The following is a 6,668-nucleotide window of genomic DNA, read 5'->3' on the forward strand; positions in this document are numbered from 1 at the left end:
CACAAACACACACACATACTTCATTGGGGGGTGGGAGGGGGCTGCTGTGTGTGAATAAAAATAAAACTCCCTCGATGGGGTAACGGTTGTGCGGGGATGTTAGAAGGACGAGCATAGCCTACTTAATCTGTATTGTTTAACTACTTGCAATTTTCATGTTGGCTTCTGTGTAAGCCCGACCGTTTCTGTACACTTGTTTCACCTGTCGAGTAAAAAATAAAGAATTAAAAAAAAAAAATACATGCTGAACACATGCACACAGTCTGGTGCATACACGCGCACACACACAGACTGCTGAATATGTATATACAGTCCGCTAAATACACACACACAGACTGCTGAATACACACAGACTGCTGAATACATACACAAACACACACACACACACTTCATTGAGGAGTGCAGTGTATGTGTTTGTGTGTACGGGTCGGAGTGTGTGGGGGGGTTGCTGTGTGTGTAACACACAACAACGCTCCACACAGCTCGCGGGAGGACAGGAGAGCTGCTTCTCAGATCCCTCCCCCTGTCCTCCTGACACGAAAAGCAGAGTAGGCTCCTGCCATTTGGGCAGGCAGGTGCCTACACTACATTGATGGCGACCTATGGCCGCCTGCCCACAGAGAGAACCCGGCGTGCCATAGGTTTACCAGCATTGCCCTAGGCTATATAGAATTACAATAAAATGAGAAGAAAAGGCAAATGGATTAAGTCCAATGCCTAAATCAGGAGTAGAGAGAGAGAGGAAGGAGAGACAAAGAAATATATACACAAATATAAAAGAGTGAAATCTACTAAGCAGTGAATATTGGATAATTGGTATAATATAGAGGTCTTATCAATTCAAATACCAGCCTCAATTGACACAGAAAGAATGATGATAAATAACTTGGTTTAAAAAGTTTACATTGTATCAGTTCAAGTCCAGGTTTGGCAGAAATCCCCCTATATGCACAAAGCCAGGGATCTTACATGCTTTCAAGTACGTAAAGAGTCACACCAAGAGAGGCTGCTCAAAAAACTGACAGTCTCCTCTCTGGGACAACATCAGTGAGGGTCGTCTATATCTAGGGCATGAACCCAAAATCCATCCCATGATGGGAGGGGCAGACCTGACATGACAAACTCCCCCACCCCCACCTGGGGATGGTTCAGTCACAGTAATGCTAAGGCCACCTAGCTCAAAGAGGTCTCCAGATGAAACAACTAGGGGGAGGACAGGCATATTGTAGCAGACAAAAAAAATAAACCTAGAGGGAATAGACTCTCTTAGGTATAGTAAGGAAGGAAGAATTAGGAAAAATAGCATATCTACTAAACAACTGATAATAGCCCACACCCTAGGCCAGTGATAGCGAACCTTTTTGAGCCCTAGTGCCCAAACTGCAATTAAACACTGCAATTAAACCTGAATACTGAGGTTTAAGTTTAGAAAAAACTATTCATATAGTTGTCGAACTAATTCTCCTTTTCTCTACCCACATCATCTCCACCTTTCCCCCATGCATCTCATCCTCCTCCTCTCCCCGCCCCCCCAGATTCTCCTCCTCCTCTCCCCCAGGTTCTCCCGTCTCCTCTCCCCAAGATTCTCCACCTCCTCGCCCCTAGATTCAAATCTTCCTCTCCCCCAGATTACCATCTTCTTCTCCTCTTCCTTTTCCCTCCTCCCCCCAGCATCTCCCCTCCTTCTCTCCCATTTTCCCCCAGAATCTCATCCTCTTCTCCTCCAGATTCTCCTCTCCCTTTCTCACCCCAGCATCTCATTCTCCTCTTCCTCTCCCCTTCTCCCCAAAACATCTCCTTCTCCTCTTCTCCCCCAGCATCTCCTCCTCTCCCTTTCTCCCCCCAGCATCTCCTCCTCCTCTCCCCCAGATTTTCTGATTCTCTCCCCTCAGCATCTCCTCTTCTCTCCCCTCAGCATCTCCTCTTCTCTCCCCTCAGCATCTCCTCTTCTCTCCCCTCAGCATCTCCTCTTCTCTCCCCGCAGCATTTCCTCTTCTCTCCCCGCAGCATTTCCTCTTCTCTCCCCGCAGCATCTCCTCTTCTCTCCCCGCAGCATCTCCTCTTCTCTCCCCGCAGCACCTCCTCTTCTCTCCCACAGATTTTCCTCTTCTCTCCCCTCAGCATCTTCCCCTCACTACCCCAGCATATCCCCCTCTCCCTCCTAGCACTTAAATAATGTGGTTCTTTTTTTTTTTTTGTCCGGGTGGGGGTTCGAAGTTCACCCAGGCTCCCTACCTGGTGCATCAGATTCCTTCCCGCTGCTGTGAGGGGTTGTGGGCGCGAGGGGGCACTGACTTAGTGCTGTTCCAGCTCTGCTCCCTCCGCTGATGCCGCTGGGAAACATGAAATTCCGTCAATCAGGTGGCACAGAGTGATTGACATCATTTCCTGTCTCCCGGCGGCATCAGGGTAGGAAGCAGTGCTGGAACAGCGTGTAAGTCGGTACTCCCTCGCAGCCCTCCATCCCACCCACCCGTGTCACCTAAATAACATTATAGGCCCACAGGCAAAGCAGTACACTAGGGCCCTGCCTACACACAACTCAAAAATGTAAATTAGAGATAAAATGAGGCTTATATTTATTAGTATCTCCAACAAATGCAATACATACATAAAATACATACACACACTTGAGTGGAGTCTGACAGGGTGCTGACCAGAGACTGGACTCGGTTCATAAAAAAGCCCCCCCCGGACCAATACGGGTGTAATACTGCAAGACGGGAAGTTCTCCCCCCCCCTCCTCTTCTCTTATCTTTTTCTTGACTAACTATCTCTTCTCACTTAATTTCAATATTTTATTCTTACTTCTTATTTCGATTCCTGTTATACATTTTCGTTTTATTTTTTTTTCTCTTTCTCTCTCTTATCCCTTGGTCTTCAAGGGACAAGTTTTTTCTATACCAGGCATAACTAAGCTGCCGGAGGTGCTGGGAAGCCCACGAGCGGGGTTAGTCATAAGACATAGGGTAAACAAAGGGGTCCCAAATGCCGCCCATATGCCTGAATAAAAATAAAACTCCCTCGATGGGGTAACGGTTGTGCGGGGATGTAAGAAGGACGCGCATAGCCTACTTAATCTGTAAAAAAATAAAGAATAAAAAAAATAAAAAAAAATACATACACACAGACTGCTGAACACATGCATACAGTCCGGTGCATACACGCACACACAAACATACACACAGACTGCTGAATATGTATATACAGTCCGCTAAATACACACACACACACACACACACAGACTGCTGAATACACAAACTGCTGAATACACACAGACACAGACAGACTGCTGAATACACACAGTCTGCTGAATACATACACACACACACACAAAAATACACACACAAACACACACACATACTTCATTGAGGGGTGCAGTGTATGTGTTTGTGTGTACGTGTTTGTGTGTACGGGTGCGGAGTGTGTGGGGGGGGGGTTGCTGTGTGTGTGTGTGAGGGGGTGCTGTGTGTGTGTAACACACAACAACGCTCCACACAGATTGCTCGCGGGAGGACAGGAGAGCTGCTTCTCAGATCCCTCCCCCTGTCCTCCTGACACGAAAAGCAGAGTAGGCTCCTGCCATTTGGGCAGGCAGGTGCCTACTCTACATTGATGGCGACCTATGGTCGCCTGCCCACAGAGAGGTCCCGGCGTACCATAGGTTCACCATCATTGCCCTAGGCTATATAGAATTACAATAAAATGAGAAGAAAAGGCAAATGGATTAAGTCCAATGCCTAAATCAGGAGTAGTGATGTACCGAACTGTTCGCTGGCGAACATAGCATGTTCGCGTTCGCCACAGCGGGCGAACACATGCGCGGTTCGATCCGCCCCCTATTCGTCATCATTGAGTAAGCTTTGACCCTGTGCCTCACGGTCAGCAGACACATTCCAGCAAATTAGCAGCAGACCCTCCCTTCCTGACCTTCCCACCTCCTGTACAGCATCCATTTTAGATTCATTCTGAAGCTGCATTCTTAGATAGAGGACGGAAAGTGTAGCTGCTGCTCATTTGATAGGGAAATTGATAGCTAGGCTAGGGTATTCAGTGTCCACTATAGTCCTGAAGGACTCATCTGATCTCTGCTGTAAGGACAGCACCCCCAAAAAGTCATTTTTAGGGCTAGAACATCAGTCTGCTTTTTTTTTTTTTTCTGTGTAATGTAATTGCAGTTGCCTGCCTGCCAGCTTCTGTGTCAGGCTCACAGTGGATACTGTGCCCACTTGCCCAGTGCCACCACTCATATCTGGTGTCACAATAGCTTAAGCTTGCATTTAAAAACAAAAATGTTTTTTCACTGTAATAGATTAAATAGCAGTTAGTTGTCTGCAAGCGTCTGGGTGTCAGGCCTTCAGCGTGTACTCTGCCAACCTCTGCCAGTGTACTTTGCCACTCATATCTGGTGTCACTATAGCGTGCCTTTAAAAATAAAAAAAATTCACTGTAAGCTAATAGCAGTCAGTGTCCTTAAAGCGGGTGTCAGGCCTTCAGCGTGTGATGTGCCAACCTCTGCAAGTGCACTTTGCCACTCATATCTGGTGTCACTATAGCGTGCCTTTAAAAAGAAAAAAAAATCACTGTAAGCTAATAGCAGTCAGTGTCCTTAAAGCGGGTGTCAGGCCTTCAGCGTGTGTTGTGCCAACCTCTGCAAGTGCACTTTGCCACTCATATCTGGTGTCACTATAGCGTGCCTTTAAAAAGAAAAAAAATTCACTGTAAGCTAATAGCAGTCAGTGTCCTTAAAGCGGGTGTCAGGCCTTCAGCGTGTGTTGTGCCAACCTCTGCAAGTGCCCTTTGCCACTCATATCTGGTGTCACTATAGCGTGCCTTTAAAAAGAAAAAAAAGTTTTTCACTGTAAGCTAATTGCAGTCAGTGTCCTTAAAGCGGGTGTCAGGCCTTCAGCTTGTGCTCTGCCAACCTCTGCAAGTGCACTTTGCCACTCATATCTGGTGTCACTATAGCGTGCCTTTAAAAAGAAAAAAAATATTTCACTGTAAGCTAATAGCAGTCAGTGTCCTTAAAGCGGGTGTCAGGCCTTCAGCGTGTGTTGTGCCAACCTCTGCAAGTGCACTTTGCCACTCATATCTGGTGTCACTATAGCGTGCCTTTAAAAAGAAAAAAAATTTCACTGTAAGCTAATAGCAGTCAGTGTCCTTAAAGCGGGTGTCAGGCCTTCAGCGTGTGTTGTGCCAACCTCTGCAAGTGCACTTTGCCACTCATATCTGGTGTCACTATAGCGTGCCTTTAAAAAGAAAAAAAAGTTTTTCAATGTAAGCTAATTGCAGTCAGTGTCCTTAAAGCGGGTGTCAGGCCTTCAGCGTGTGCTCTGCCAACCTCTGCAAGTGCACTTTGCCACTCATATCTGGTGTCACTATAGCGTGCCTTTAAAAAGAAAAAAAAAATTCACTGTAAGCTAATAGCAGTCAGTGTCCTTAAAGCGGGTGTCAGGCCTTCAGCGTGTGTTGTGCCAACCTCTGCAAGTGCACTTTGCCACTCATATCTGGTGTCACTATAGCGTGCCTTTAAAAAGAAAAAAAAATTCACTGTAAGCTAATAGCAGTCAGTGTCCTTAAAGCGGGTGTCAGGCCTTCAGCGTGTGTTGTGCCAACCTCTGCAAGTGCACTTTGCCACTCATATCTGGTGTCACTATAGCGTGCCTTTAAAAAGAAAAAATAGTTTTTCACTGTAAGCTAATAGCAGTCAGTGTCCTTAAAGCGGGTGTCAGGCCTTCAGCGTATGTTGTGCCAACCTCTGCAAGTGCACTTTGCCACTCATATCTGGTGTCACTATAGCGTGCCTTTAAAAAGAAAAAAAAGTTTTTCACTGTAAGCTAATTGCAGTCAGTGTCCTTAAAGCGGGTGTCAGGCCTTCAGCGTGTGCTCTGCCAACCTCTGCAAGTGCACTTTGCCACTCATATCTGGTGTCACTATAGTGTGCCTTTAGAAAGAAAAAAAGTTTTTCACTGTAAGCTAATAGCAGTCAGTGTCCTTAAAGCGGGTGTCAGGCCTTCAGCGTGTGCTCTGCCAACCTCTGCCAGTGTACTTTGCCACTCATATCTGCTGTCACTATAGCGTGCCTTTAAAAAGAAAAAAAATTCACTGTAAGCTAATAGCAGTCAGTGTCCTTAAAGCGGGTGTCAGGCCTTCAGCGTGTGTTGTGCCAACCTCTGCAAGTGCACTTTGCCACTCATATCTGGTGTCACTATAGCGTGCCTTTAAAAAGAAAAAAAAATTTCACTGTAAGCTAATAGCAGTCAGTGTCCTTAAAGCGGGTGTCAGGCCTTCAGCGTGTGTTGTGCCAACCTCTGCAAGTGCACTTTGCCACTCATATCTGGTGTCACTATAGCGTGCCTTTAAAAAGAAAAAAAGTTTTTCACTGTAAGCTAATTGCAGTCAGTGTCCTTAAAGCGGATGTCAGGCCTTCAGCGTGTGCTCTGCCAACCTCTGCAAGTGCACTTTGCCACTCATATCTGGTGTCACTATAGCGTGCCTTTAAAAAGAAAAAAAAAATCACTGTAAGCTAATAGCAGTCAGTGTCCTTAAAGCGGGTGTCAGGCCTTCAGCGTGTGTTGTGCCAACCTCTGCAAGTGCACTTTGCCAATCATATCTGGTGTCACTATAGCGTGCCTTTAAAAAGAAAAAAAATTCACTGTAAGCTAATA

Source organism: Pelobates fuscus, chromosome 4, assembly GCF_036172605.1.
Source record: "Pelobates fuscus isolate aPelFus1 chromosome 4, aPelFus1.pri, whole genome shotgun sequence".
Classification (NCBI taxonomy): Eukaryota; Metazoa; Chordata; class Amphibia; order Anura; family Pelobatidae; genus Pelobates; species Pelobates fuscus.